Source organism: Gymnogyps californianus, chromosome 2 (genome assembly GCF_018139145.2).
Source record: "Gymnogyps californianus isolate 813 chromosome 2, ASM1813914v2, whole genome shotgun sequence".
Classification (NCBI taxonomy): Eukaryota; Metazoa; Chordata; class Aves; order Accipitriformes; family Cathartidae; genus Gymnogyps; species Gymnogyps californianus.
Genome location: NC_059472.1, coordinates 26,558,169 through 26,583,173, shown reverse-complemented (window position 1 = coordinate 26,583,173; position 25,005 = coordinate 26,558,169).

The following is a 25,005-nucleotide window of genomic DNA, read 5'->3' as shown; positions in this document are numbered from 1 at the left end:
ATAACATCTTTTGTCAGCAGCACAGTGCAATAAAAATGACAGCAGTGGCAGTCAGTATCCAGCGTGCCCCGCTGCCCAGTCCTAAATGCTACATAACATTAAAAAGTAACAACAACAAGAACAGCAACAACCCTATGCTGTCCCTCCTCATTAACTTTTTAAAGCTTCTGCTCACTTTGTGGAATCGCCATTCTATCGCGTGGTCAATAATGTATGAAATTAAAAACTCCTGTCCACCCTGAGACGAAAAAAGCAGAGAGAGATTTACAGTAACTGCTTAGTGCTATTTTTGGTAGTCCTGAATTCAGACGCAATTAAAAAAAAAAGAAAAAGAGCAGAGGCAAGAAAATTAAATTAAAACAAAAAAGTAATCAAACATTTTAAAGACAGTTGCAGTGAGAGAGATTATATTTTCTCTCTCTTAATTTCTTTTACTCTTTGTCACCTGCTCACAAGAGAGCCACAGGCTAGAGAGAAAGCAATGCCCTGTTTTTTTCTTCATTTCCTTTTGTAAATTAATTTATTGCTTATGGAAGACACTTGTCTCTGCTAGCCCCCAAGACCTAGAATTAGGAGTAAATGCACATCTTCAATCCATCCTCCTATCACTAGCAATCTCCTTGACCTATTAACCATCTCACTGTTAGGCTCAGCTGAAGCATCTGTCCAGAGGTAGAACATGGCAGGATTTTTCTGACTGTGTTCAGCACTCCAGGGCTGGAGAAATACTTTGCCCTATGCAATTAACACATTCATGTAGAGAATGGAGAACGACGAAGAAATATATTCCTAGCCCTTTCTTCCAAGGCTTAGAAAGTGCTTAGGGTTTGGCAGAACGGGCTAACTGAAAGAGGGCAAGTGGCATTTTCAGAAGTAGATTTACAAAAATAACGTGCTTAGCCATCATGGCATGCCGTCTGTCTCCAGAGTGACTCTTCCTGCTGCCGCTGCCACAGAATTCTCTTGCAGAGGGAACAGCACTGACAGATCCACATATGCAGTATCTGCAAAATATAATTTGGATACAACCATCCCACGGAAGCTTCCTGAAGCAGTGCTGAACCCACCCCTATTCCTGCTAAAGTGGCCTGCTTCATTGCTAGGGCTGCTGCCCCAGCCAGCTCCAGCTTTAGCACACAAGTCAGAAAATTCAGCATGGAATAGCAGCAGCGAACGGCTTCTTCACCTTATAACAACTCACGGCAAATTGGTGTAATCTGCATTTCCAGCTACAGGAGTTTTTGAGCAAAATTAATTGTAAATGACTTCTAGCCTAGTTATAATCTAAAATACCATTTCGTTTTGGCAGTAGAAAGGAACTGCACTTTCTGCATAAAGCCAATGCCTATAAAACAGAAGAAAGCAAAGCATGATCAGTGTGGTGAGCAGGAGATAAAACAAGCTCCTTGGCACTGGGCAATGGCAGAGGAAGTCTGTTTCCTCCCTGATAGCTAGTCGAACATTGTTACCCTAAGCTGGGCTGGTTCTCCTCCCACCAGGCTGTTCATATACCATCTGTCCGTGCTGAAAATTATCAGGAGCATTATGTTGCGTCTTCACTTATTAAAAGGCTGAATGCAAACTTTCCAGAGCATACAGAGTGTTACAGCTTACTGCACCAGAAACTTTATACCATTATGTCTAGCGAGGCCCCTGAGTCTCTGTTTTAATGCCTTGGAAATGCAACAAAGTAGAGCGAAGAAAGGGCAAAGTAAAACGTGAAACTTTAAAATCAGGATCCACAATCTTTTCCCGTTTCCCTCCTTCTTTCGCATAAAACTAGATCCAAAACAAATTTATACTTACATTGCATTTTTAAACCAAGGACAGGGTACAATCTTTCCCACAACCATTTTGTCTGTGCTGCCTTTGAGGGGTGGAAAAGCCTTCAGAAGAAAACCATAGTGTCGGCACTTTTTCTTTTCCCTCAGGTCCCCCATCAAAACTTGCTTTCACTAAAATGTGAACAGAAAACCATCTTCGGATACCGCCTAGATAAGAGGTGAAATGCAATTCTTGCTATTAATATTTAAGAATCACATATATCTCCACATGTTAAAACACTCTATTACCACCACCAGTGTCTGCTTTCCTTTGATGGGCAAGTTGGCATTTCCTGCAGTAATGAGACGACAATATGCTGACTTGACCCATATCTTAGATATTCCTATGACAAAATTAGAAAATTGGCCATATTAGAATAATGCATATGTGAGTTTAGATTCAGATTTCCATGTGTACCTCCAGAGTGGACAGGGGAATACAGAAAGAGAACAGAAATTTCTCACTTTCGCTCACAGAACAGATAGACAGCAAATGCTGGGCACATGGTGAGAGTCCTGGTATTCAGATCACTGCTTCAACCATTGGCTCTTACTCGTATTTTAAGAAACATATTTTATAATTCCAGAATTAAAATCTCTCACTGTTGACCAGTTTCATGTAATTGAAAATAGGATATAAATTCAGCAAAATGCCTTTAGTAGCTCTCGAGCAACTTTAACAAGTAGGAATGGGTGAATATCAGTTTATTGAAATCTATCACTGATCACTGTATTTTTAAATACTGTGGAAACTAAACAACAGATCTCCCTCCTATTAAATAGTCCTTTGAAATATTCTGCTCTGTGTGAAGATGTTATTTTATTTATTTTTACAGAAGACCAGATCCTATTCTTTATCTATTTCACACACACCCCAAAAAATTAGAAAAAGCAGACATATTTTAAAAGCCTTCTGTAGCATGGGAGAAATCTCGCTCCAGAAGTATTTTGTTACGGACTTCACAGAGGGCTGAGTTTCTTTGGTAAACTCCCGATGGCTCCAATTAAGGGTGAGATTTTAGAAGCCGTCCAGGCAGCGTTAGGACAGTGCCTTTGAGGAACCTCATTTTACTCTGTACAGGCATTGTACATGCAATAGCCTTACTGGCCAAGCACGGCCTGCGAGAGCCTCATCTTCCCTAAAGCCTTCGTTGCTCACATTACCCTTCTCTGTTTATGCAATTTTTGCTTCTCACCCAGATCTGCCACAAAGTGCACAAGCATATGTCTTTCTAAGCCAGTCTCTATTATTTTATAAAACCCAGTGCAAAACATACAGGAATTGATTGTGGTAGCTGTCAAGCCTGCAAGTGATTCAAGCGTGTTTGCCCTTTCCTTCACTGCATTTTTGGGTGTTACATAAATAGAACAGGAAATGTAAAATGCAGGTTAAGTAAGTCATTCAACACTTCTGGTTTTTTCTGATTTGTGCCCTGTTCTGGCAGCTTTTTTGAAACCACTTTTTGTCCGTCAGCTAGCGTTGGAATATTTGCTGTTTTGAAAGCCAAAACAATAGGTTCTGCTGTGTGTGTTATCATCTTTGTCAAAATCAAGTATTGAATCAGAACCAGGATCCATCCAGGTTCTTCAAAAACCATACTAGACACATTCCTCATTAGGCATCTGTTTATTCCAAAACACAAACACACAGGGGATAGAATTAGATAACACTTTTCTGGCTTACTAAATGGGTTAGACTTAGTAAATATGGTACTCGATTTTCAACTGATTCTACCATCTGTCAGCAAACTTATTGCTTTTAGCAGGGGTTTTTCTTGTGGTAATTTCTGGGATTTTTTTTCCCCTCTGTTCTTTTCATGAATATACACGCCTACAAAGTTTAAGGGAAAAGTAATACAGAAAAATGAATTAATCCACAAAATCTGAATAGTGCAGGTTAGGTTATAATCAGAAGGTACAAAGGGATTTGCAAATTGTTATTAACAAGCAGCACAAGGAAAAAAATAATCTCATGTGTGGAAGAAACCTCCTATTGTTTTCCAGGTGTGTCTAAACCCCACAGTGAGCTACTGGGGTGAATGATGTGTGTGCAATGCACAGTGCAGCAGCAACTGTGTGCGTGGGCTGAGACTGGTGTAAGAAGGACAAATAGCCGGGATGAGGCAAACCACCTAGAAAACTGGCTAACTGGGACCCAATTTGATGAAAGTCTAAGCATAACATTTCTGTTGTGTTTTCATATTTAAAAAAAAAAAAAATAATATACCTCAGGCCCATTCTGATGCTAAGTAGGGACAGAAGTAAATCATGGCAGCAAATTTAGTAACGTGTAGTTGCAATCCTGAAACTGTTGTAGTCCATTGCCTCCCAGACACCAGTATTAGAAAAAGTAAGAGTCATCCATAGAGAGGTTTCTGGCTGAACCACCATGTCCAAATCAGTCCTTGGAGATGTGAACTTAATGCTGTTATCCCAACCAGAAGCAGTCCAGCACACCTTGTTAGTTTGCACGCAGCACTGCATGGTGATGCCCATTCTCCTTGGAGTTAGTACGGGCTCTGCTGGTTTGAAGGGCCTACAACAAGCTCTGCTGCGTGGTGTACATGTGTTGTTTCTACACTAGCAGCTGCCTTGCACCCCACTGGCAGTGCTGTGTTGCTGTTGAAGAGTTTGATGCATTTTGCTGCTTGGAAAGAAATCTTGGCCTCTTCCAACAGAATGGAAGTTTTTTTCATTATTTCCAGCAGGTTTCTAGTCTCACTTCTTGACATGCACATTGTATATTTAGGGAAGGTATGAGCTTTCGGAAGGAAGGGGTAAAGGAGAACGAAGACCCAGTCAGAGACACTGGTGATGGTGGTGGGTTTAGCAGTGATTCTCTCCAAGGCATCCTTGGCACACGAGGGCGTTCCTCTCTTCCTCAGGAGTCTCCAGCACCAGAACTGCATTGCTGCCACCCCCCTCATTTGCAAGAAGAGGCTGCTGTTGAGGGGCAGAGGGGACGACAGGGAGATCTTGTGCTTCCCCTCCCAGTTTCAGCTGGTCCCAGTATGCAGTTTGTCAGACACCAGTACTCTGCCCTTTTTTCATTCACAGTTTCAGGCCAAGTTTGTCCCCCTGACCACAACAACCCTTTTAGCCCAGGAATAAAACAAGAAGAGGGCAAGGCATGACTTAGCTGTAGACAGCTTATACAGAGGAGTCAGCCTGCTGAGATTTGAGAAATGATTAATGGCAGGGAAATGGATTTGGGGAGAAAAATGGCAGATAGTCAGAGATTCCTTATAGGCAGGTGCATCAATATATACGCAGCATTAAGCACTGTTGGAGCAGGCAAGTCCAAAGCTTGTAACAATTCATACACTGTGCGATGAACAAAAGTACAAAAAGTAATCAGGAATGAGATAAAGGTTAGCACCGGGTATAAAACATCAATACAGGGGAGGAGTAGGAAGATTATAGAAATGATCGTGAGACTGTAGAAAAATGATAAGAAAAGGCAAGGTGAAGAATGGAAAGAGGTGTGAATGAGATGTAAGATAAATGGGAAGACATGTTTCGTATACATAAAGGAACAAGAGATGGCACAAGAGGTAGAATGAGAGATAGAAGGGGTAATACATTGTTGAAAGGGCTGACACTGTAAAAAAATAAAATAATTTATTTATTCCTATGTTCACAAACTGTGATGGAGAAATAATCAGATATTTGTTTTCCATGAGAAGAAAATATACCATAATAAATCAAGGCTACATCCAAGATGAAGTCAATGAAAGGACATCAGAAGGCTTAAATTAATTGCCAGCATCAAAGACCCATGCCCTATTCAGAAAAAAAGGGAGAAAGATAAATGCAGGTATATTAGCAAATGTACTGTGTTAAAAAGCTCTTTAAAATATGAAGAAAAAAAAATCAATGAAATAGAAGGTATCAAATTTAATGCCTGTACTTTTAAGAAGGGATTTGATCTGACAGCAAGAAACCGTTCCTTTTATTCAAAACAACACTGGGAAAAGTAATCAGGTGAAGATAACATTGGATGAAAGTGCTGTCGGAGAAAATATTGGGGAAAACTTGCAAGAGAAAGCTATAGTGACAGTTCTTGTTTCAGTTACAGCAAGCATCATAGACTCAATAAAGGCAGTAGACTGCAAACCTCCTAGCAGGATGTCATGGCCAAAAGGCCTAATACGAACCATTCATGGGTGAACAGGGAAATAGAAATATCCAGGGTTATAGATTTTAATTTACCTATGTAGTCAGTAGGGGCAAGAGCATTACTGGGATATGCTGTTTCTTCTTACTCCACCTACACTTACAGGGGACAGTAGAAGATTGGAGAGGGCTTAGATTGCAGGCATGAGGATGCTGTGAGAAGTGGAGGATATTCATTGGAGCGAGGGAGGGAGTGAGCAGCCTATTCGGAAGCTGAAATGAACTTTCCATACTCTCTTTGCAGGGAAAAATTTCTGAGGGCATTAAGTTGTTTAATCATCTTGCACATAGAAACATAACAGGATGCAGTGGTTGGAGACTGACATCAGTCAAACTGGATTCAAATAGCAAATTCAAAAGTGTATATTTTTCACAGCAGTAGTAATTAACCACCAAAAATAAATGACCAGTGGCTATAGACAACTCTTATCACTTGAATTCAGGACTGGAAGTCTTCCTAAGAGACACGCTGCAATGCAGGAAGAGGTAGCCTACACTGACCTAAGAACGGCTGGATAAAACTCTGTAGTTCAGGTCATACTGAGCGTCAAGCAAGATGTCCCTTCTGGTGTGAAAATGTATAAATCTATGAAATACCAGTCAAACTTCTCAAAGAGTTAACAAGCTTTCCGCATGGCATCTGCTGACAGGAGATCACGGTGGAAAAGGAACAGCGTTTGTAACACAGTTCCCGAAAAATGCTTGATGTAATAGATTATTCTGGCAAGGAAAATAGAAAGAATATTGGACTTCAGAGTGAATTAATGGGAAAGGGGATTATCGGAGAGTCAGAAGCTTTATTATTAGGACCAAGGTTGTTGTGTTTATTTATTAAAAGATTGTTTAGTCAGGCAGTGGTATTTGATGATGATACCAGGCTTGGAGAGAGGCAGTCAATAACAAGGCAGAGTGGATTACAGTTGAAGCTGGTGCTGATATACTACAGACAGCAAGTGAGATAGACAGATCAGTGTCTTGTAATTGATTGTAAAGAAATTTAAAGAGATGAAGGACTAAAAGGGAACAAGCATCCTCAGCAGGAATAGAAGAGGGAGGAAAAAAGGCTAAAACAGAGCTACAAGTGAAACGCTAAGCCCTTTGACAGTGTTTGGAGCAGTTATTAACAAACATGCAGAAAAGTATGAATAGCCTTGAGAAAAAGATCCCTGAGAGGCATTTCAACAAGAGCATACCATAAGTCCTGAACACAGGTACTAAACCTGTAGCCTCATTAGCAACAAAAATGTTACAGCATCACTTTATGTAAGCAGAAGCTGAAGAAATTTAGTCCAGCCTACTTCAACAAAGGGGAAAAGGAGCATACATGTACTTGTAAGAGTCACGGTTTCTGTCAATCAAATGCTGATGTACAGACCTGGAGTGAGTTCACAGACCTTCTACAGTGATAGAAAGGTTAACGGAGAGTTTTTTGTGATGGCTTCTCTCACCGAATGGTTGGTATTACATTCTCGTCAACATTTGTTTCGTTAAATGGCAGAGTCAGGCCCAAAGAATAATGACCAATTGAAAATAAATATTCAGCATAGATTTTAATGCTAGAAGGGTCTGTGGAGATCATACTCTGACTGCTTGTCACAGATTTCCTAGCAGCATCACCTTTAATCCGGTGGTTCCTTCCCAGCAACATTCAGTGGTCAAAAGCTGGCTCAAGGCCGAGGGTAGCCTGATGGTGGATTTCAGCTACGATCCTTCCTGAGATCCCGTACACAATGTTTCTGAAAATTAGTATATTGCAAAGGTAAAAGGGATGAGCATATCTGAGAAAATGTTTTCCTTCTCATAAAAAAAACCCACATGCCAGAGGCTGGGGGTTAAATCAGAAAGTAATTTAGCTCGCCGCTATTTGCTGAGCCCCCTTCCATGAGCAAACCAGTGGTGATACCAGCCTGAAGTATCGTTTCCAAACAGAAAGGATAAAGCTGGCGCCTGCACTGCAGGTTTGCCTGCAAGAGAGAAGTGTCCCTTCTCCAGGCACTAGCGAGGTCCCACAGGAGCTACAGGCAAACACTACCTGTGCCCTGGGCTTCCCGGCGGTACAGAAGGAGCTCAGCCCTCCCTGCCCTCCCTGCTGTTCTCCCTGCCTGGGGCTTTGCACAAGAGTTAATTTAACCCCTTGTCGTGCTCCATCTCACAGACCTTGCCTGTGTTTTTTCTTCCTGCCAAACACAGGTTTTATTCTTGTTCAAATTATTTATCCCTATGCACCTAAACTTTTGCTCAGTCCCCTGCTGAGTTCCTGAAAGATAATGAACTAACTGATTTCTGGGTAATTTATGCATAAATTTATATACTGAGCTGTAGTTTAATCAAACTCCTTTGCCTTGTGTAGTACAATAGCAATATCTAATGAAAACATATGAAGTATGTGTTTCATAATTACCTCAGACAGCTCATTTCAATTCGCTTCCTATTTAAATCCCCAAATTCCTATCTTCTTGCATTGTAAACACTTTCCTTCCTATCTCATCAATCTGAGTTATGTAAATGATGTGGGGGGGGGGTACAATTAAATTTTTCCCTCAGTGTTATCAAAGGCCCTATTGTCCCAGAAACATCTGACTTGGGTGCACACAAAATATGCTTTTTTATTTGACTGAAACACAAAGTTAACATTAAATCACAAATAATGGTCCACACCAGTAGAGTGGCATTACTGGAGCCAGGACATACAGACTTCTAGATTAATTATTTAGAAGACACAGACATTAGAAAATTGCCTTTGTGATACTACACCACAGACATTTAATATGAAATACACGCAGCACTATGGCCTCAACTCTACTCTCACTGAAGGCCAGTAAATCAGGAGTATCCACTTTGAAGCCAGTGGAGCTACAGCAATGCAATTTGGTATTAGAGAATCCAGCACTGTTTTCCGAGGTCTGAGAAACAGCAAATTTTTCATAGCGGAGAAGGAAAAGAAAATTAAAAGCCAAAGTAAAACTAGGTATCAACTGTTTAGTAAAATTACTCTTCACCAGCCCAACATGATATTTCAAGATCCACTTGCAGGGATGCAGACGCATTTTTGCTGCATCCAGCAATAGTGAACTTGTAGTTATGTGTGGCAGCATTAAGGCATCTAGGGAAAGGGCAAAGGAAAAGATACCAGCACTGATGCAAAGTCAGTATAGAAAGAAATTGTGAGTAGCTGACAATCTGCCATCCACATAGCGTTCCTGCTTTGAAAGCTTATTCTTTCCTGGAATTAATTCCAGGCATTTACAGTGTAAGTGTCAGTTTGCTTCTTTATTATTTTTCCCAAAGACTACAAGTTGCACATACACCATCAATGAAATGTAGTTACCTCTCTGACAAAACTGCAAGAAAATGGTACAAAGCAATACGATACAAAAGCAGAAGATGAAGAGAGCCTAACCAAGAGCGCTGCGATAAGCGCCAAGCCATTGACATGTTTCAGCAGTTCTGTTTCATATACGGAGAACAAAGAGTGTTGGAGCAGATTCTCAGCAAGTATGAAGTGAGAGCCATTTACACCAGCTGAAGTCTGCCCCCCACTATCCAGTCTGAGACAAATTATTGTATATTCAGAAAAAAACCTGCTGAACCAAAGAGCAAAAACAACATTTGCATATGAGAACGAGAGAAAAAGAGACTAGAAACTTGAGGTGTATGAGGTTTCAATTCTCCAACTGCAGGATTTTAAAATCCAGAGCTGCCACCTCCTCATATCTCCCTGATTTCTTTAATTGTGCCTTTTGCCCCCTTGCTTTTTTTCTGAACACTGTATTACTGGCAGGTTATTTCCTTGTCTGCATCCTCTCCTCTTCCATGTCCTGCGGTCAGCATTTGCTCCTGCCAGGTCATGACATCACCATCCTTCATGTCACAAAACTGATCAACAGCTGCACTGCTTCTACTTAAAAAAAGAAGGAAAAAAGACCTCTATATTCAGTTCTTAGCAGTAATATGTTTACAGTAAACCACAGAGTTTTGCAATGCTGGGAACAAGCAATTTGTGAAGGAAAAATTAACAACAGAGCATGGCAAAGCGCCTGTAAGGAGATTTTTATCAACTAAGTATCATCTAATTCTAAATTGGATGAATTCCTCTAAAAATTGCGTTACAATGAAAAGCCTGTTTTTTTTCCTCCTAGCAAATAGTTTCTATACAGTAAAAAGTTCAATTAGCTCAATTTTCAAGCTCTTCTGGAAGAAGCGTGGGGGATAGGAGGAGAGTCCAATCCTCCAACTAAGCTCCAAGGACCAGCTGTGGCAGGACCTAAGAGCTGACGACATCAGTTTTGATACATCTACGCTAACAAATCATTCATCTCTTGAATCATGAGGTAAGTAGGGATAAATCAGATGATTGTAACTCAGTGAGAGAAAATGTGTATAGATGTCCCTCGTGTGCTTTGAAGGAAGATGAGATCTGAGAAGGAACTAGCAAACTGCAGGCAACAGACACTGAAGCGCCAATCCCGGACTCTACAGCAAACGTGAGCCTCGTCAGCTATTAAGTTGGTGGGACACTCCCTTGCATGCTATTTCTATCTTAAAATTTGGGTGCCTGTATGTTCAGCTCGCCCCTCTCACCCACCCTCAAACTGCTCTGCTATAACCTTGCAGAGGCAACATCCTCCTTCAAGCTGACAATGTTGCTGTCTTTGGAAAACAGCAAAAATATCAGTGCCTGGAAAGGTCTTTCTGCTCAGGAACATGGAAGTTATTTGAAACTCTTGCTAGCTAGCCTAGGGAAGATAACCTAGCAACAGCCTCTCCTTTCAACTAAATGTCCTCCCAGCAAAGCGTTCAGGGGGAAAAAAATGTAAAGAACAACACTGAAAGAGGAGGAACAGTATGAAGCAGGTTATCACAAAGGGAAGAAGCCATGCACTGGTGTTTTCTGTTTTGTGTAGCGTATGTGTTATTGAAACAGAGCTGCTGAGTGCTGCCTGCTGTTCCCAAGAGAGAAGTGATTATACAGCAGGTGAGGGTACGACAGGGGACAGGTTCAGAGGAAGAGAGACAAGCAGATCTGTAACCATTAGGCCATAATTCCTTATAGCCTGGAAGCAAATCTAGTATTCCTGAGCAGCATTCCTTAGTTGTTTAGGAAACGGGTTTGAAACCTTCTGGCAGAGAAGGGCCCATCTGTTAGGGCTTGTCATGCCCAGCAGCCCAACAGAGGGGAGGCTGCTGCGGCTCCGTAGCCCCCGGACCAGCCGGCAGTGAGGCTGAGCATGTATTCCCAATAGGCTCACATACACACCATACGTATACATACACATATACCTGTGGCTGGCCACATGGATCAACACAGACAGAAAACACAGCACTTGCAAACACAAACAGCACCATGGCCTCATCCTGTTCCCCTCTCTAGCTGATCAGGATGGCAGCCCGTTAATGGAAAATATATATTTCTATATATACACCATATGGATCTCTCTACTAGCTGGCTTTGGACATTCTGTCTGCCCTGAAACTGGCCCTGGATCTCCCATCTCCCCAGCTGTTGGCACCCGGACACATGGGTTCCCAAGGCCAACACCAGTTGCTGGTGCAGAGCTGGCAGATCCTATGGTCTCTGTCTGGCTTCCCAACCTCTTATCCAACTTGCTGGCAAGTCCAGCTTGATGTTTGCTGGCAATCACACACTGGCATACGTACCCAGACAGGAGGCATGGGCTCTGGCTTCTCTGCTTGCTGGCACCCCAGGTACCTGGGCCCCTCTGACTGACCCATGGTACAACCCCAGTTGCTGGCCCCATACACACCCATGCATGCAAAATATCCCTCACTCAGGAAAATAGTTCAAAATAGAGTTTAGTAAGAAAACAGGGGCAGGGGCTCATGTCTCTGACCAGCGCATTGGGGCTCCCCCGTCTGCCTTCATGTCTCTGGGATCCTTCATGTCATGAGCCTTTTATCCCATAATCCAACACCATCCTCTTGCGGGAGTGGATCCACAGAAAGGGTAACAACCCCTTCTCCTGACTGAAGATCTCCTGGCTCAAGCCTGAGATCTGTGACACTCATGTAAAGATCTCAGTCTTACTGTTTCTCCATGCAGCGGGTCTGTAAGGCTATTTAACATAGCTGATATTTCAGTTCCCTTTCTAAAACAAGGTTGCATGTAAAACAGCCTATTAAAACAGTATGGAGCTTTGAGACACCAAGAAACACGAGAAACGCAGTTCAGCTGTCACCCTGAATACAAATGCTCATGTACCTGTATACCACCACAAATTATTTTTAGCCTGTCTTCTCTTGACAGCAAGGCTTTGGTGGCCATGATGCTTTGAATGTACTGGCCAGTTTCAACCAAAATTGTCCAAAGATGACTGAGACCTCACAGTCTGTACGAGTGCTTTTTTTGTGAAAATGGGCAGCTGGATACCTTTTTACTGCCTCCTTTAGAAGAAAAACTTTATTGTGAACTCATTCATTATTACCTGTCAGAGAATCAAGACAGGAGAGAGTTAATAGTCTCAGTGTCTCATCTACAGAAAAAAACTCCAGTGAGATTTCACTCTGGCTTAGACGCAGAGGACACAAAGCTGCGGCAGACTTGGCTTCACTGGTTCTGGTGCTGAGGCACACCACTGGTTTCACTGGGTGTGCAGGCAGGAGTGTGCTCACTATATGCTGGATCACTTCGGGCTCTAGTCCTGTCATTCAACGCATGGCCCCAGGCCCTTTCCAATACACCCCATCCAATCCTGGTGCTGAATACAGAGCTGGCATTTTACTTGAAGGCTTCTTCATAGCGCTCATCGCTGTAGCACCTAACTGGCTCAAAATCTTTAATGACTTTACCTACATAACAACCTGATGATGGAGAGAGGTATAATTATCTCATTTGACTAGTGAGGAACTTGAAGAGATTAAGATGAAAGTAGTAAAAAAAATGCCCATTAATTTTAGGTGCCCACTTTAAGATGTCTAGGAATTAATGTTTTAGAGTACTTAGCATAATGTAGCTGTATACACTCAAGAACTTCACTGCATTTATGAGTGCTTGGCACTTTTTATGTAGAAACCCTAATCTAAGTTAAGCACTTTCAAATGGAGGAACATGTAATTATTGGCCACCTGTGAAAGAACCAATCGGAGTGACTGCCCAGCATCACACCAGAATTTGGTGGTGGAATGAGGGAGAGAATCCAGTTTTCCAGGGTTTTGTGAGCTGCCTTCGCATGAAACTATCACCCTTCTCTTCTCACAACATCCTGCCTCAAGCACTGAGTATATCCTAACACCAGCCACAAAGAAAGCCAAGGCCCTGCAGGTAATAAGCCTTTTCCCACACAGACATAACACGTTATTTCTGCATCCTCCCTTCCATGAACTGAATGCACCGAGAGTCCTTTGGAAAGTAGTAAGTGATTGTGCGAGTACAGACTATGCTCTTTCACAAGGGCTGTAGTTAAGATTTCATAGATGGCCACCCATTCTCCTAATCCCTCTCTCCTAATCCCTGATCTCCTAATCTCCTTTCTCCTAATTTTTGAATACTTGAGTTTACAACCAGAAAGTCCTCTAAACACAATGTTTCCCCCGATAGCATATGTAGCATCAAAACAAGCACTAAGAATCTCTTTTCACTTCAGAAATACATCATTTAAAATAGTGATTTATAGAAGACATATACTTTTGCAATACCATTGATATTTATCTTGAATTCTTAGCAAATTTTGGGCTTGATAAAAGCCATTGGTTTTCTGTGGACATTGACAGGATTGTAAAACAGCTCATCTCATCAAGTTCTGGATGGGCATTCTGCTGCATCACAGATATTCAATGGTACATCAAAAAATTTGTCTCATCAGTTGAAAATGTGGATTTAAATCTCTCAGTTTTGGTTTCATGGCATTCCATTTGGTCACAAATATCCCGCCTTTTTTCAAGGTTGTTTTCTGATGTTGACTGAGCCAAACGTTTTTAAAAATTTACATGCTTTCCAGATAGATAGTAGAAATGGCAATACTTATGCCTGGTCTTTTTGAAACCAGCTCATCCACATAGAGATGATACTTGTCAAGCAGCACCAAGTATCAGTGACTAGTAAGATTCTTAATGTCAGGCACGTCAGTTTCTAATTTCACTCATAAAATAGCTAAAGAAATCCAGTAATCTCACTTTTATACATACAGATAAGAACACAAGCAGCTCATTGACTCAGATAGTAGCCACCATTTTGTATTTTCTCTTCTCATTTGATGCATGTTTGAGTGTCTCACTGTGAGATACAGTGAAATATTGTTGTGAATATTCACAACAAACACAGCTGTGATAGCTAACATGCATGTTGTGAATCGGAAAAGTATTTAAGCCTGACGTTGACTTGGAAAAATGAAGGTCATCTTGTCTGTGGAGCTGGAATTGCATCATTTTGACTTAAAAATAAAGAAATTGGTGAAGAAGGAGGAGGCGTATGGGAGTAAACAAAAAAAAAGGTAAAATTATCTAACACTTAGCACAAAAGAACACCGAACAAATGTAAGAAGGACTTGACACACTGGGCTATTGCCTCTACGGTGGTCAGCAAGAAAGAGGGGGATGCTCAGAGGAGCCAGTGGTGTGATACAAAGCAAACAGCAACGGGGACCTTCACTAAGAAACTGCATCACCCCCAGGGCATCCTCAGCACAGAGATGTATTCAGGTGGCATGAATTAACTGCAAGTTAATACATCTTGGAGGGTTTTACTTGAACACAACATACACATAGGCCATTTCTGAAAAATGAATAATCTATAGTTAGCATCATTAAACACGGGATAACTGCCTCCCACAACAATAACACTGTCTACAGCATTTGTCATGTTTTCCAATATGGGAAATGCCACTGAAAAGATAAACATGACAGCTTGGTAAATAGCCAAAGCAACTCTTACAAGTTATGCCTATGTCAAGTAATATTTTTGACCTGATTTGCACAGTATGACTGAGAAAAATAAATATTTTATTTTGAAAGTTTGCTGGAATAATAATGAAGTGATCCAAAACAGATCTGCAAGTGACAGTCTGTTAATTTAAAAGTATACTATATGATAGGAAGCATCTTTTCCAATTAGCCAGCCGTGACTGCACCGTGTTTTGAAAAGACTGAGAAAGTGCACTAGCCTGGCTTTGTCGATCTGATAATTCTCTGAAATGAATAGCCAGCAATTATCTCATACAGCTTTACAGATGCATGCTTTTGCTGTCGGTGGGGGCTTGACAGCAGGCTGTATGGCCCTGCGTTGTACCAGGCATACAACGTGGTACAGGCTGGCGTTTTCAGCTACTGTATAGAAGAGTCAAAGACTTTCCTCCCGCCTGGAATGAATGTCTTTGGAATGAAACTTTGTAGTCTAGTCTAAACCCAAAATATTTCTAAGCATATCTTACTAACTCCACAGAAGTGAAAGACTATGCACACTATTAGAGGAGAAAAAAACCTTTGTGGCCCAGAGTCATTTTTAGTTGCTCTGTGTGTGTGTGTGTTTGTGTGTATCTATGTACAGACACACATGTCATTTCTCTTACAAACCTACATCTATACATTGTGTATGGCTGTATCCAGGAACCATTTTAGAAAGAAACAAGAAAAAAACCTTTGTTTTACCAGAGATTTGATGCTTCTTAAGAAAGCGAAAAAACCCACCACCACCACCGCCACAGAATAAGAGTTAAAAAACAACTGAGGGACTAGTCAGAACAACAAAAAGGAATTACTCGTTTCAGGATGTCTGTATGTATCATGACAATAATATCTAATTAGGTTAAGTGTTCTATTTAATAATTCACTGTGTAATGAGATAGAGTAACAGAGAGTAATGGGATTTGTCAAAGCCCAAGCCAGTGCAGTATAAAACATGCTAGATATTTAAACCACATTTAGAATAACAAGATCAATTGATTTAAAAGCCAGTTATGATGTTGTGCTGTTGTGAACTGCCACATCCTATGGGTTATCTGAAGGGAAAGCTGTTTACTTGACCTTTTAAAACTTTTTTTGCCAGTGACTTTCAGGAGGAGATTATCTCTGTGCACTAGGCAAAATGCATAAAAGCAGGAAACTATGAAAGTATGTATTCTTAAGCCTTTCTGAGACAGAAAAGAAAAAAGGAAAGAGAAAATATACCTCCTTCTAAAATAGCCAGTACATAATCTCAGAAGTTCATTATAGCCTTGAGCACACTGGTTTGCATCCCAGATTAAAGGATTTTCAAAAGGAACTGTGATTGTCTTGTCACGGTTGAGCTAGATATTAGTTGGCTGAGCTGAGTATCAAATATGGGAAATTAGTTGCCATTAAAAGCTAGCTTCAGGCAGTTCATTTCTCATCAGCCAAGCTGTGTGAGCCTCCTGCTGTGGACAGTGAACATTAGCTTACTAAATACTTTTGCTAATCAGACATCGCATTACTAACAGAGGTGCCTGAATTTAGAGGGGAGGAGTTGGACAGCAGCTACTGAAAATCTGTCTGAGGTGAAATTAGCATGCTTTTCTTTCTCAGAAGGGTTAACTTGCCTTTTCTCCAGGCCTCTATTAAAAAAGATAAGCCCAAATGCCTCCCTGGTTTTGTTTCTGCTTTTGGAACCATTCTTTTACTATTATTTTCAATCCTGGGAAAGCCATAGAGGGGAGAAATTGAGTCAATGTAACTTTAAAGCTAGATAGCAGGAATTTGCTGTATTATGTGGTACTTTTAGGAACTTGCTGGCTAGGAAGATAACAACTATTTGCGACACCCTGGCAAACACCATCATCTTTGAAATAAAATTCGTGTGCGACATGAAGTACAGAGAGCTCTGGCAGGACATGATGAGCCACATTTGCACTTCTGCTGCATTCCTTTTAAGGAACAAATAAACTGCTTTTGACAAAATCAGAACTGACCTGAGTGTCTGACCTAGCCACTAATTTTTTTTTTTTTATTTCGCTGGTGGTTTTGAAACATTAACGGCATTCTTCTTCTCTTAGTATGCTCCTTTGCATTTACTTCATTGCTACAGCCACACGCTAAAGTAGTAGCCTCTGGTTTTACTAGATTTCCAGGATGATTTCTAGACCCTGAGAAGATTCAGATAACCTGCAGGTAAATGTATCTGACCTAAAATGAACATGCAGATTTCCACATGTCACCAGCAATCTTTTGTTGTTGTTATGAACGCCTTCAAAAGTATTGCTAGAAATTAGCCCAGTACATTAGACAGGGAGATAGAAAGACAGTAGGAAGATTAGTCCAGGAGGTGCAGCATTCAGGAGCAATGGGAAGACCAAACTAAGGGCAGTGGTGACCAAAACCAATCATGTCCCTTGTAAGAGAAACTCATATACAAAGAAAAACTGCACTGCAGAGAAGATACCTGACTCCTAGGACAGGGCACAGATGCAGCAGCTACACATCTCTCATGCTACCTCACCACCCTGGTTTTCAACCAACTCCAAAACCTTCTACTTTTCTTTTGTTAATGCTGAAGTAAAGGATCTTTTAAATGTGAAGAGGAAGGAAATTTTGAGGAACAGTTTTGGATTTTCATCGTCACCTCTGCCTGCCATCTGTAGAGTTTTCTGTGTAAACTTGATGGGTGTGGTGGGCTCCAACCTGAAAAACCTGCAGTGTGAGTCATCCCTGTCCTCAGTAATTTCTGATTTTAAGGCATTCACGCAGTTTGGCACCTACAGTAATCAAAACTGCTGGGCAGTTATGAAATCTCAAGCTCTTATTTTTAATCTTTGCAGGAAACATTGTTCATTGTTGTGACACTGGTGGGATTTTTGTTACAACTCTTTGTATTGGCGGTATCACTGGTTAGAAAATTGCATTCTGGCAGGCAATACATATTTGTACCAGCCACAATAAAATTAGGCAGATTCCTGTTTTAGTGCAAGTGTCACAGAAATAATAATGAGCAGGTATAGAATCTGTATCGAAAGCATTGTTTTCAGAAGCACTTCAACCTTACTCAGCAGCTCCTACTAAGTCAAGGCAGAGCACTCACTGACATAGGTGGAAAAGGAGATTGGCCACTCTCAAGATATTCAGTTAAGGACGTGGGTCTGAAACACCTGACTTCCAAAGAACCGGCCTCAGAGGTCTCTGTGCCTGTCTGGGGAGTGTTTGACATATCATGCAAGCATAGCACAACAAATATGGTCAGAAGGCAGATCCTCACACACGCTCAGGATTTGTGCTCTTATTTTGTTTTTTCTTTACCTTGAGGTAACCCTCCCTTTTTTTTCCTCTGTAGTACAACAGCCTATGCTGAAAACACTGAAGAAAGAAAATGCTGAGGATGGCTAGGACTGTGCCTTACGTCTCTCTTCTGAGGCTTGGCCGCAATGTGGTGACTGAAATGAAGGCAACTCCATCTTCTCAGGACTATCAGCTCTGAACTTATCCTGTAGGTAAGCATCTCTGCTCTTTCTTTTATGTCTGTCTTTCTTCAAGACACAGATAAGTAGAGAAGCAAACCAAGACCCAGAGATGAAACAGGTAGAAAAAAAACTGCTTCCTGAGGGCTAAGGATGAAGGTGGTGCTGAGCTCTTATTCACTTTCAAGATTTTTGTGCCTCTAGACAAGCCCAGAAGTGCATCTTTAAACACTGGATGAACTTCAACATCAAAAACAGAGGCAGGTAAAGGCTTTAGATGGCAACTAAGTGAGGTCCAAAATTAAAATTCTGCATATACAAATACCAATATTTATGGCTAGCACTGAGGAACATCCAGCCTGGACTACCTCTAGAGTCCAGGAAACAAGAATAGGAAACAAGAATGCCCAGCTGGTCCCAAGCAACGGTCCATTTGCCCAAGTGTTCTGCCCCAACAGCAGCAGCAGGAGACACCCGACCCTCACTTCTAATCCATTCTCTGTAGTCCCTGGATTAGAGATGCCAGAGGGTACATCCATTTATTCCCTTTATTATTATAGCTGTTAGTCTATGAATTTGTCCATCTTTTCTTTGAACCATCTGAAGTTATCTGCCTCGACAAGCTTGACCAGAGCTTCTTTCTGTCTGTTTTAAACCAATCTCTTACTAGTGTTACTGAGTGCCTGCACAACTGGTGGATGAAAGAGCTGCTGTAACCTCATCTGCCATCTCCATGATTTTATACTCGTGGAGCACTTTCCCCTTTCACCAGCCTTTTCCTCTACATGAGTTTTAGCGCTAGTCTCTCCTCATAAGGCCGATGCTGCCTCTCCCTAATGATTGCAGCTGTCTTCCCTGCACCTCCTTCTCTCTTTTATAAAGACTCCTAGAAATTATTGGAGCTCAGGTTTGGAAATCTGGGGACATACAACAAATTTGTAGCATCATCACATTTCCATGTTCCGTTTTCTCCAGTTATGCGTGCCTCGCAGCTGTCATTTCTCAACCAGGTACAAATACATACAGCACCCTCTAGAGTTAGCCAGGTCCTCTCTGGCTCTCCAAATGGTGTTAAACATAACACATTGATGGCTTTGGCATCTTCAGGAGGTGCTCCCTACTTAAAAACATCTAAAAGCTAAAACTTTTCAGAGCATTTGGAATGTATGAGTTTTTCTTACACGCAGTTTGATTCAGGCTATCCCTCTCCTTGTTTTTGTTTGGGAGCTGGTCTTCTCACCAGTGACATGGTAGGTTTAAAATGTGTCCCATTTGTCTGAGGCAAGAAAGGGATTCTTTCACCCTGTGCAGAACTGTGCTGTAAACACTCATTCATAGAAAGTAACTGAACAAAACTTCAAGGATACTTGCAAAACTAAATACCTAATCAGCAACTGTACTTCCAGTATTTGAGCTGTTCTTTCACGGTTCATCAGTACAAAACAAAATGTAGCTAAGTTACTCTGACTCACTACTTAACAGCTCTGCATACATTAATGATTGCACTTACTAAAAGCTTTAAATTGGTACCAGTTTGATGGAAACTGTCAAGCCTATAGTCATTGTTTCTGACAGTATTATGTGTTTCAAGTTATTGTACCACTTAGTGTCTTGTTTCCTCACGTAATAGTTTTATGTTGGAAAGGCTGTTTTGTTAAAGACATTTTTACTGTATGGGCTCAAAAGAGGATTACAGTTTCTCTGGGTGAACTGATCACATGAGGGAGGGGAAGCAGGTCAATTCAGCTTCCAAATTCAAGGAAGGTGTTTTATCCTCTACATATGGTGAATGTAAATTTTATTGAAAGCCCTGAATTAACTTCAGGCTCCTGTTGAAGCTATACAAATAGTGTCATATGTGCCCTGGAAAGAGAGGCTTCATTGTTTGTCTTCTGGTAGCACTCTGTTTTCTGGAGCCTAGAAGACAATTACTTCCTTGCAAACACAGGCAGATTAAATAAGCCACATTTTGTCCTTTTTGCCATCTGCCCCTTGCTTACTTTATTTTAAGCTGCATGACTAAGCTTTACTATCTGACATGTGAAGGTGGGACATGCTGTTTTTCTGCTCAGCTCCTTGAGGCTTGTAATGAATCCGAAGAAGCAGAACTGATCTGCAAAGGGGTGAGTCAGAAAATCAGTAACTGTACAATAATTACTTGCTGTGCCAAATAGCAGGACTTGGATCGTAACGTAACAAAATCTCCTCAAGGAAGTTTCATGATGGAGGAGAAATATATATTTCTTTCTCCTAAAAAAAGCTGGTTGGCCTGATTCTGATCCTAACGCAGCTACATCAGTGAAAAGGAGACCAGAGCTTCACCCGGTATCTACAGAAATCTATGTTGCGGGTAACTCTCAGAGCAAAGGAGAAGGAAGGGAGGGATATGGGGGCACTTATACTTCAATCCCAGAGTCACTCTTAAAAAGCAACAACCCTTTTCCCCAAAGCTTTCCTGCAGGACAGAAGCCCTCACAAGGGGCAACGGAGAAGGGCAAGTCTCAGGTACTAATACTGTGTGGGGAGATGCAGGGGCAAAGCAAAGTCTCGTGTGGTGTCGGGGACGCGCTGCCTGGTGGGAGCTTCTGCATGGCCCCCAGTGCTGGGAGCTGGGGTGGGGGGCTAACGGGAGGTGAGTGGTGGGCCACTCATCACAGCATGAAGGGCTGCCACCTTGCCAGTGGAGCAATGCGTTAAAGCCTCTCTCCAGCCTTGGGCCAGCAGGGAGCCTCGTTATTCCTCTAAAAATGAGCTGACAATTATGTACTAGCTGAAGCAACTGGTGTTATTTCAGTAGACTGGGATTCAGGTAACCAGGGAACTGAAACAAAACTGAACAAAATCACTTAGCACAGGCGAAGGTGAAACAATCTCCTTTGTATATAAGACTCTTCTGTGTCTGTGCCTATACAGGGATGTATAAGCTCACCTATATGCCATGTGTCAGGAAACCTGTTGGTCATAAGGACTATTGCTTCCCTCTCCCAAGCACATAGTGTAGTTGTTTAGTGGGTTTTCCTCCTTGTTTTAAACTATTGGAGCAAGGACTATACTTGGGTGGAGTTTTTTATCTAAAACTGTAGGCACCATATACTTCATTGGGATCCTGATGCCTTTCTATAACAGTGCTACTACAGCAATGGAGAGATTTCCCTGGTGATAGACCCCAAGAAGTCTGAGATCTCAGTGATAAGTGTAATCAGGCAGCATCTTTGACATCGCCACTGCCCAGGCAGAGAGACCTTAGCTGGGGCAGTGAGTTGGGACGACTGGAGCCCAGAATAAGGGCAGTTTCCAGCCCACTGGCTAGTGGTTGCCTGCTCTGCTGGGCCGAATTACTGAAATGAATAGTTTAGAGCAACTTGAGACTAAAGCTTGGTCCTGCAGGGAACGTTGGCTTCTGCTAAAGGTCAGTGCAACCTTTGTGTCTCTTCTTTAAAGAGCAAAACAGCCATGGGCAATTCTGGTTTTGCACCTTTCCGCTCTAGCAGCTGGGACAGCAGGGCCAGGATGGCAAGGACGACTCGTCTGTATGTGAGTGGGTATCACAGCATGATAGGGAGCATCAGCCCTCTGGGGGGGAGAGCATCCTGGACCCATGTCCTTTGCATGTTCTCCACTCCATCATCTACACAGCATTCTGCATAGTGTGCATGTGCGCTTTCCTAGCATGATGTCCACGTGGTTTTTAACTGTACATCTCATGGGCTACAGTTTGTGGCAATCGCACAAGAGGAAGGCTGGAGGATGGAGAGGGGGGTTAAGAAAGTCTTGCATCTGGTGGAGATACAGTCCCTCAATGTGTAGGAGGAAAAACTGCACCCAGCCAACAGGCTGGGTATATGTGTATAGTCTTCCTAGGTCTCTTCTCTGGTCTTAAGAGGGCCAGGCAGCTCATGAGGGTGATTCAATGTTTAAGTGGACTGAAATGACCTTGGAGCTGCTTCCTTTGACTACAGAGGAACTACAGAGAAGTATGCTTTGTATTTTAGGTGCTTAACGACAGACTGAATCCAGGCCTCTACCTGAACAGTGATGACAGCTTACTAGCTGAGCAGAAAAATCATAGCAGAGGAGATAGGTCTTTACATGATTTGAGCCTTGAGCTCGTCTGGGTAACAGGGGCCCTGGGTGCTCAGTAAAGACAGAGAGGTACCAGCTCCATGGTACATTTTTTCCATTTATTCTACCCACTGACTTAAATCCTTCACTCTCTGTGTACCCATTGATGCTGTAAAACAGTGCTGTGTTTAATGTATTAGGACACATTTCCAGGTATGTCCATTTTAATACACAAGAGAAGTTGCTCTAGAAATGATGTGCACTGTTAAAATGATATTATTAAAAACAATTTTAGGGTTTGTTGTATTATACTACTTTCTCAGTCTCGTGCCTATCAGAGGACCACCATCTAGGACACTTCAGAGAGAAGCTATTCACTACAAAGCTATCAAAAGACCTTAACGTTTTCTATATTTTATTACCTTTTGATACTGGAAGATTTGTTTATATCTTGGGAGGCCAACGTGTACTATGATAGTTGCTCTGATGGTGCGTGGGATCTTAGGGCTCTGAGGTTTAACATCTCTACAAGCCAACACAGATAAGAGCAATCTGAGAAGACTGCTGTCACACAAGGAACCTAGAATAACAAAACCCAGGCAGAGCAAATACAGAGTTTCTGCCTTTGTTTGAAGTGCTGAAGAAGTGCAGGTCAGAGCTATAAACAGGGAAGGGAGGAAGGAAAAAAACATTTCTGTCATTCCTTCAGGAGCTGTTGCTACTCAGATAAACTTGAGTAAAGCTCTGTGCAATTTTTCTTTTGTCTAGGCACATGGGCTCTTACTATGTAGGTCGAAGACCTTTAATATCTAGCAGCAAAACAGGAATCCTGTGGGATTAGCAATTGTATTCAGATAATACTTTTACCTTTTCCCTCCGTTTTCTAATTCATGGTAGTCTGCTTTGCAAAGCACTATCACAAATATACTGGACATGGCACAGAGTCTGACAGCCCCTGCTCATACAGAGCAAACCTCCTTAACCAGGTTTCCAGATCTCAGATAAATCCTTCCTAAGCTTTCCCATTGCCATGTTTCACCACTCTCAAGCTCACACAGAGTCCTCATGTGAAGGATGCTAAAGCCAGTTGTAGTCCAATGCATATCCTTTTCTGACACTTACATACAAGGCATAGCTGTGACTTTGTGTTACGCTCTCTCTTAAGAGACCATACATATGGTGAGAAACCACTCTACCGTAACTTTATAATGATTGGAAACTGCTCTGCTCTCTTATTACATGCCACACCCAGCCTGTGTCCGAAGCCTTTTTCCGTGCTGTGACTGATGCGCCAGACTACATGAGCACCCAGCTTCAGAAGGAAGTGATCAGCAGTGAGAATGACAGAAAATAATGCAAAGTTTCCTGTGGGCAAGTCTAGATAATATTTGTCTAAAATTCAAGAGTTATAGATTTCTAATTTATAACACTTATGAAATGGAATAATTAATTTTATTTTTTTTAAGTGCCTGTTTTTAAGCAATTGAAGGACTTGCTTCTACAACAGACATCCAATTATCTTTTTTTCTCATTGTTGCCCTGCATTTATGCATCCTCCCCCCACCGAGGCATGGAGATGACAATGTTCTTTAACAACCAGGATTCCTGGGGAAGATCAGTGCATCTCAGCAGCTGAGTTTATCTTCACTACTCATTGCCCCAGGCATACTACCACCACCACAAAGTCTAGGAAATAGGTCCTGTGTTAGAAACTGAACAGAGGTGTGGAGGCTGGCTGCCTTTACAGTCTGGGCTTTAGGATAGCAGGATATGCTTACATAGTTGCTCTTCCACTGTTGCAACTAAAACTATGCTCTCCTGAATTGCTGAGCCAGTGGGCTAATGATCTGAACTCAGTCAAAGTCAAATGAAATTCCTTGCCAGTAACAGGCAAAGTGATGAAGAAATATGTTTTCACAATGTGTTATTCCATACTGATGAACAACCCATCAACCCCTTGTTACAGTCCTTTCCATAATGCCCCCCAAAACCTGATATACTTGGAAGAATTTGCAGAAAAAAAAATCCTAGCTTTTACACAATCAAAGCATTATCCCAAAACACTTTCAGTTTGAACCTTTCCTACTTACAGCTGTGGAGTATTGCATGGAGAGAAGGCGCTGATAAGCTAGGCCAGACCATTTAGGTTTATAAAGGTCAATGCCATCACCTTGAATCCTACCCAAGACACCACAGGGAATCGCTGTGGTTTGTGGCACAGTGGTGTTAAATGTTCCCCGCCTTTGATAAGTGGGATAGCTCGCGCTTTTAAATCCCTCCAGGAATAGCTGCAAGTAGAACACATTGCAGTTGTCTGATCTCAGAGTAACACGGATAAGCAGAATAGGATTCACACCTGAAACAAAAGGTTATGCTCACATGAAAAAGCACAGAGACAGAAATACAATTTTCAGCACAAACTCTTTCTCAGGCATCCAGTTTCTCAGATATTACAGGTCTAACGTAGACGACTTCAGACCCCTCAAGCCCCGAAAATCTGATGGTAGATAATACTTTTATACCACTGATTAATAATGCAGATAAAATTCTGGATGACTTCTGTGTTGACCACAGCGATCTCACCGAAG